The sequence below is a fragment of the Gossypium hirsutum genome, chromosome D04 (genome assembly GCF_007990345.1).
Source record: "Gossypium hirsutum isolate 1008001.06 chromosome D04, Gossypium_hirsutum_v2.1, whole genome shotgun sequence".
Classification (NCBI taxonomy): domain Eukaryota; kingdom Viridiplantae; phylum Streptophyta; class Magnoliopsida; order Malvales; family Malvaceae; genus Gossypium; species Gossypium hirsutum.
This window is the reverse complement of record NC_053440.1, coordinates 42,529,856-42,538,519: the sequence shown is the minus strand read 5'-3', so window position 1 is coordinate 42,538,519 and position 8,664 is coordinate 42,529,856. Positions and strand designations below refer to the sequence as shown.

Below are 8,664 nucleotides of genomic sequence, written 5' to 3'. Positions count from 1 at the left end.
GAGATAATTTTTGTAGTGTTAATTATAATTTCTAATCAAATAATATAAGTAATATAAAACATTGTTTAATTATAATTTTTAATGAAACAATATAAGTAATATAAAACATTGTTTGAAGACCAAAATTAAATATAACATAAATTAAAGATATCGAAAATAAAAATAGTTTAATAATATATTAAAAGATTAAAATAGTTTTAAATGAAACATATCAAAAATAAAAATATATCGAAAATCAAATATAACCAAAATGTTCTTGTTTAAAGTAAAAAGATCAAATCTGAATTGTCAATGTAGTTTAACAGATATATATTGTCTTTCTCGTATTACTAGAAAAGAGTAATGGTATCATCATTTCAGTGGAGATATTTGTTTGTCTCTTTTCCTTGTTTTTTTTTGTTATTGTTGACTCTTGGCATTTGTCAGCCTACGAGGGTGTGCTGCTCTTTACCTTGGCAGCCTCCTTTTCCATTAGCAAATTCCATCTTTCCACAGTTGAACACAACCAACTTACAACAAAGACATTAGGAGGGTATTGTTACCTTAACACACCCTTGAGTGATATTTTTCCCCTTCTTGTTGCTACCTTCAACCTACAATGATGACCACTAAATTAATTTCCTTTAGGAGTTACAGAGGATGATCAAATAGGTTCACAGATCCCTTACTTTGATGATGAACGAATCGATGTGCATAAACAAATGACTCAACATTCTACCACTTAAAAGATGATTTGTTCAAGGAGTGGATAGATTTACTTTAAAATTAGTTTCTATTGTTGAAAGATGCATAGAACATGGGCATAAATCACTTTGAAGTTCTTACTTATAAATACGTGCAATGAATCTCATCATAGCATAGGCTACAAGGCAATTTTGCCAAGTATATTCAAGGATAACATGAATTACATGTGAGACATGAAAGTTACCAATCTGCTTATTTGCAAAAATAAGAAAAATAAGAACTGCTGCTCCTCTTCCTGTAAAAGATTCACACTTGGAACTTGTCCAGAAGAAGCATTAATGAAATACATAAAACAAGCATTGACAAATGAAGTAGGATATTGTAAACACCAAGTAAGTACTGTTAGTTACAGACATATAAACAAGTCATCATCACATTCTGGGGAGCAGAAAGAAGGTTTTCATGTAGCATTCTTTCTTTTTATCAAACTTCTAAACTACAAATGTTACTACAGTGGACCATGAGATCAATGTTACCGCCTACAAAGTAATCTATATATCATCTTCAATGCATAGAATATTTATAAGATATACCATAGCAAGTTTTTAGAAAGTTTTTAAGAAAGAGGATGCTTAATATTTATAAGATATACCATAACAAAGTAATCTATATATCATCTTCAATGCATGGAATGTTACTACAGAGGCTGGTCTATACTAGAAGCACCATTTTATTGAATATGGGAACACAATATGAACCATATACTAAAATTGAATAGGATGATTAATCTTGCCGTCTGTCATGAACACACGAAAGCATAGATGTAAACTTTTATTTTATTTCAACACTTTTAGACATTGAGATAACCTGGAATAACGCTAATAAATTAAATCCCAAGTCATAATTATAAAAGTGGTACAAACAGTGGCATCCTATGAATACAACATTGAAATGCTATGACAGACTCAAAGTCCCAAAAGGATAGTTGAACACACGAAAGCATGTGTGCTTCAAGAGTCCCAAAAGAAACCATGCTCAAGCAGTCTGCTAGTAGAAGTCCTTTACTTTAAGGAATTGAATCCAAAGTTAAACTGCATGTCCCTTTAATGGTTAATGTAGAATACCAAAAAGGTATTTATAGTAACACGGAAGTGCATCAAGTTTTTTCAATCACCATAACAGTAAAATTCTAGAGTAAAAGCAATTCAACCACAAAGGATAGCTGAACACTTGTTTGTGCCAATAGAAGAAAATTTCTAACCTGAAGTACTAAATCCATAGATGCATCAACTTGGAAACTAGCAACATCAGCCTTTCCATGCACTCTTTTGATTGAAATGTATCGTCCTTCAATTCCAACCAAGAGAACAGAAGATCATCAATGAAAATAAGTTCCTACAAAAAAAATTAACCAATTAAAACCAACACTATTTGTGAGATATTCACAGGTTACAACCAATTAAACAGAAGAAAATGCCTCGGTACGTAGATACGTGCCTGTTCTTATAACTATTTTATGCATAAATCAAAAGGAAAATCAGTAGACATGTTGCATTTTTTCCCCAAAATCTCTTAGAGTTAATAATTTTCACCCAACCCCATGCAAACTAGAAATAAAAAAAGTTTAGGTAAATGATCAACTTGTATGAAAGTGGCAGAACAAGAGAGAGGCACTAAATTAAAGACTACAGTTCAACACATTACCGGTAAGTACCAAAAATTAAAATCCAACAGCTAGAAATATAAGATAAAGTAACAGAAAATTGGATACTTCCGTTGTTTAAGTTGTCTAAATTTTCAGAAATGAAACTACAACTTTGAGTTCTAATAAAAGTCAAACATACCAGCATTAACTGCACAAAAACCTTTTATTTTCTCAGTAGAGCGGAGTTCATCACAAAAATTCAAAGAATACATTGTACATCTTTCATTGCAAACTCAGTACTGTATTAAATTAGTACAACAAAAGCATAGCTTAGTCTAATAATAATGAGAATAATTGTACATCAGAAAAAAAAAATTATTTTTTGCAATTAAAATTGCAAGTTCAGTTTAATTATTAACCAATTAAAAATATAACAAATAAACAAAGGATCCAATATTTTTAACATAATACTTTTTCTTTTAAAACAATAATTGAGCAGGAACTACATTATTTAACTTCAAGGGAAGAATACATGAACCGCGGCATCATAACAACCAATTGGATTTTCCAATCCAGAGCTGATTAGAGACAAAAGAAAAAAGATTAAACTTAGACATAAAACTAAGCTAAGGAAAGTCATAAAAATGAAAAGAAAAAATTAAATACTTGAACGAATCTAAAGGACAACCCTTAGCATCGATGCAAAACGAGATGTCCCCTTTATTTCCTAGAAGAAGCATTTATCTACCATTAACAAGCAATAAGAATTTAATTAATATAAAATATACGAGACGAGAACCAAAAGAATTGTTAGATTTTGGAAATGTGTTTTTTTTATTCTAATCTCTATTGTGAAATGCGAAAGGGAAAGTAGAACACCCAAGTTTTGAAAAATGCACGAAACTTTGGAAATGAAGTTTCTCTTTCCGATTGATTCTCAAGAAAGTGAGAAGGAAACCGAAGAACCTGGTGAAATCGGTCGGTGAGGAAAGGTCTGTCAAGGTTCCAGCGAGGGGTTGAAGGACAACTTGATTCCAGCAAGAAATGGCTACCGTTTGAATGTTTTTGAGGTGAGAATTTGTGAGGGTAAAATAGGGTTCATATGGCAACGAATGGGTAAACGGTGAAGAGGGAAGGGAATAGAAATCCCCAAATATCTCTGCTTAAGCCTGAAATAGAATACACCCGTAATAGGATATTCCCTTGAACCAAACATTTGTTTAAGTGAGCCTGTAGAATAGGCTTGTAATAGGCAGGTAATGGCATAGTCATCACCTTCAACCAAACATCCCTTAAAATAGTTTTGAGGCAATTCGAAACTAATTTGAAATAAAATAGAAGTTTTAAGAAAAAGATGCAAAAATTGGAAAGCAGGTGTCACACGACTGAGTGGCCAAGCCATGTGAAATTACCCTAGGTCGTGTAACATTCGAACAAGGGACACACTGCCATGTCCCAGCCCGTGTAACTCACTGAGTTGCCTCACACGCCCATGTGTCAGGCCGTGTAACTCATTGACTTGAAACATTAAGAAATTCTCAAATGACACACGGCCAAATTAACCATTCCAAAACATGTCATCATATCATATACTATCTAGAACCTATGGAGTATGCATGAGGGCTTATTCACCCATATTTGCAACTATTATTCATGCCAACATTTACCTTATTAACCACAACAAGCTTGACACAACTCAAGACAAGTAATTTCACTTGAATAACCTTTCAGCCCTATTACATGCCATTCATAACCATTATCCAAAATAACCATAAATACCAATAGGTCGAATAGATAGTGTGACGATACTCCGACGAGACTCCAACTGACTAAGCTTCTCGATAATCTACAAGACAGAGGAAACGATTTTGTAAGCATTTAATGCTAATTAAATTCGTATAAGAGAAACTTAACTTGCCAATTAAATTAAACAACCAAACCTACTCTCATCAAGTCATATGCCAAACTTCCTTTCCTATACATATCACCTCGTAAGGTTAGTAAATATATCATTACATATAAATCCCAAGTATCTCATGGCATGTACATGATAAACATTTAGGCTTCATCCATAATCCATCACCTATACATAAATCCTTTACACATACTTTCCATTGAAATCATATGGTTAATAGATGGTAAGTAAATAATACATCTATAAAACATGACATATATTAAGAAATAGATTTCATGCATATTTCATCCATCACTCAATAAATTATCATCCATTTTCATATTGTATAAGCATGTTCATCTTTCCTTGTCATATGAATATTAGTAACATTAAATTTTTATACATGTCTTTCCATTAACCTTTACTTACCTGTTGAACCGTATAGAATAGCATTAGATACTCGGGAATGCTCACACATAGTGTGCATTTTCATGTAACCGTAACCTTTCCTTTCCATTAGTGCTCACACGAGCTGTGAAATGGGTCTGCTCACACGAGTTGTGGGTCAGAATGTTAGCTACACGGTGCCGCTCACATGAGCTATGGAGTGTCCGCAACAAATGTAGGGCCTCAGCTATCGGTATGACATTCAAGACCAACACCTGAAACCGTATAACCCTAATGACATGTCATTTGTATCCTAAGTATTCAAAAGGTTTGAACGGATTTTTACATCTCAAATCATTTATTTCAATCGTATTATAACATTTCTGTATACCATCATGAATTTCACATTTATAAATTACAACTTTAAGTCAGCTAACCTAATTATTCTAAAACAACTTGACTTAAGGGACATACCACTTGAACCTAATTATTCTTTCATTTAACATAAATCATTAAATCAAATTTTATTATAACACTATATTTGACTGGTAAATATTAAATAATAATATTTACAAACTCGCTTATTAGATTTGTGGTCCCGAAACTACTGTTTTCGATATAACTAAAAAAGGAGTTGTTACAAGTTCACCACCGCACTCGTTTACAAATTGAAAAAATGACAACCCTCTATGGCATACAAAAAGTTATATTCATCCACCACCACAACCACATCTTTAATGGGTAGAAATAAATTTTCTAACCCATGCTAATCGTTTAGAAGGTAGTAGACTTAGGAAAACGAGCAGTTGCGTTGAATGATAAGGAGTTTTGATCAATATAATATCTCGTTCAACATATGTTAAACCTTCTATTCCACCTAAAGACACATAGAGAGTTTGTGCCTTTTTTTGAATCACCATTTCTGAATTCTTTTGAATGAGCATTTCGGAGGCAATACTCCTACTTAATTCAAGGCTAATTGTCCTAATATTATCCCCCAATAACGTGGCAACATCGATAAGTGAAGTAGAAGAAATTAGTTCACTTACCTCAGAACTTTTTTTCTTCTTTTTTGAAAATTTAGAATCAGCTTTGTTTGGATTAAACGGTTGCGCTTGTGTAGCCAAGACATCCATCTCATCTAAGGAAACATCAACTTTGCATCCATTATCATTGCTTCTTTCTTCAGGATTCCTTCAATTAGCAACATCCTCAACATGTAATTCTTCAACAATATCAGTAGTTGTTTGAGCATCTTTCCCTGTGGCTCGATCTTTTGCGTATATGGAAGTAAGTTGCTCATAATAAGGGAAACTTCAAGTTCTCAATTGCCCGACTTCTTTATGACTTTATAAAAAAGATTTTATAAGCATTATATACTATATGGATATAAGTAATTCAAAACAAGAAAAGAAATATAAAAAAACAAAATTCTTACACTTATATATGAGTCCCATACTGCATCTTCACTAACAACCATCTACTTAAGCTAGTCCCAACCAAAGCCACTATTGTCTTTTCCTCTGAGCATATCGTAAAATGATTTCCCAATCCTTTTTCAATGTCCTAATCCTTGATTCAAGATTAGGTTTAGCCTTTAGCATTGCATGAGGTAAAAACTTTTCCATCATTCTTTCCAATTCAAGTAAATAACCAGCCTTGAATCTCGTATCTGCATTAAAAGTTCCAAGATTGTGCAAGTCTACCATACATGAAATTAAGTAGCATCGTCTTCTAGAACATATTTCCTTTTGGCTCCTTTAGAACTCTGGGAAGAAGTTGCAATTGATTGTGAAAAGCCTGACATACTTTTAAAGAAAATTGCAAACAATTAATTAATAGATAAAAAATAATCATAACATTTCAATAAAGAAATATGATTGTACACTAAAGACACACTTTATAATTACAACAACTAGAATCAACATTATCCTATATAATTGTAATATACAAGTATACTACAATAGAAAAAACCATAAACACAACATCAAAGATAAATAAATAACATAAAATCTTTCAAACAACACTTTCAGTTCCATTAATTTCTAGATGCTTGTCATTCATTGAACATTTTATTTACTAGTTCCATCCTCCAATTTAAACCTCTATCACATTACTATTAAGTTCATCGTCCTATATCACAATACTATTTAAACCTTCTCCCAGCTCTGCTCCAATAGGTTCAAGACTCATTTTAGTTCGAATAAATTATGAAGCAATCAAAAAGAAAAAATGATTTGGCTGTGCACCCTCATAAGATAAAATAATGGACTCTTAAGTATATCTGTAATACCCCTAACCCGTATCTGTCACTGATTAGGGTTATGGAGCATCACCAAAGTTTACATTTCAAAACTATCAAAAATATAAATCATTTACTTCACAACATAAATCATAGCAAATTCCATCAATAACATACATATTGTTTCATATACAAGCCCTCGAGGCCCTAAAAACACATCAGAAACAAATCAGGACTAAATCAAAAATATTTAGAATTTTTCGAGAAAAGATGAAAATTTTAAACTGCAGGGGTCACACGGCAGTGTGATTCACACGACCGTGTGATTCACATGGCTGAGACACACACACACGTGTCTCAGGCTACATAGGCATTCAAAATAGGGACACATGGTCGTGTTCTAGCCCATGTCTGTGCCCGTGTAACTCGTTGACTTGGGTCACACGGTCAAGCCACACGCCCGTGTGCTAGGTCGTATACCCTTCGAAATGGCCTCACACGCCCGTGTGCTAGGTCATTTGCTAGGCTGTGTAACATTTTGACTTGCAACCCTTTGAAAGCTACAAGGGACACACGACCGTGTGTCACACATGGCTTAGACACACGCCCGTATCTTTGCCCGTGTGGATGAAAAATAGGCTACTTTCAAGCCATTTTTCTCACCCAAACATGCATCCACCTACAACCAATTTTCCATAAATAAACAAGCACTCCAAAGTGTACCAAACCATGCTATAACAAGCTATCCAATTAAGGTATATAAACATGCAACCAATGTGCCCAAAAGGCACCTCAATCACAACCATTAAACATGTATATCCATATACATAAATTGGACAAAATTTCAACTAACTTATAATTAAACTTATGTCATAACTTATCACTTTATTTACCTATCAAATTCCACACCAAAAGTACCAAATATGCCATTTTACATTTAGCACCGATAGTCATACATGTCATCTATAACAATTATACCAATTCACCACATTCAAACATATCAAAAGGATAATATACATTTTTATCCACTATTTGAACTTCCATCATATAGTTATCATGCATCCCAAATATACATATGTATAACTTATACATATTTGACCATAACTCATCCATATATATATGGTTTAATTTCATACCAAGTTATACCATAATTGTCCACATGCCAAAGTTACATTCAAACATACCAATTTGGTTATTCAAAACACAACTTCAAATGATCATATCAACTTCAACCATCAAGGTCATCTAAATGACACAAATCTAACCATACCCAGATGGTTCCAACAACTAACATGTATATAAACCATATTTCAATCATGCACATCCATTCAAAACTTTTCCAAAGCATACCATATCTTGACCATATTGAGGTCAACTCATTATATATCACTTGGGTCATTCAAACATGCTATAACACATTATTAAATTAACACATATAAACAAGGCACCAAATGTACCAAGGCTACATCACCCAAAATGACATATACATGCCAAATTCATCAACTAACATTCAACTAATCATCAATCATAAGTCCACCTATACATGCCATTATAACCTTAACCAAGACATCAAAATCTACCAATATAATCGCTAGATAGTGTGATAGATCTTCGGTGAGCTTCCAACCCGATCGAGCTTTCAATTATTTGTAAAGTAAAAGAAAGATAACGACATAAGCAATGAATGCTTAACTTTAGTCATATCAATTTATTTCAAATATGAAATTATACTCATCAAAAATAATCCTATGCCAATACGGTAAGATTCATGAAACCATATTCAACAACTCACAAAATGAGTAAATTCATAGC

At 32.9% G+C, this 8,664-nt stretch overlaps 1 long non-coding RNA gene across 1 annotated transcript; it reads right to left on the bottom strand.

Moving 5' to 3' along the window:
• Nucleotides 1-219: 219 nt before the first annotated feature.
• Nucleotides 220-3,492, bottom strand: LOC121216034 (uncharacterized). Its single transcript, XR_005912025.1, has 3 exons — nt 3,296-3,492; nt 1,946-2,079; nt 220-593 (listed from the first exon to the last, which is right to left on the bottom strand). It is a non-coding gene; the product is annotated as an uncharacterized lncRNA (long non-coding RNA).
• Nucleotides 3,493-8,664: the final 5,172 nt, after the last annotated feature.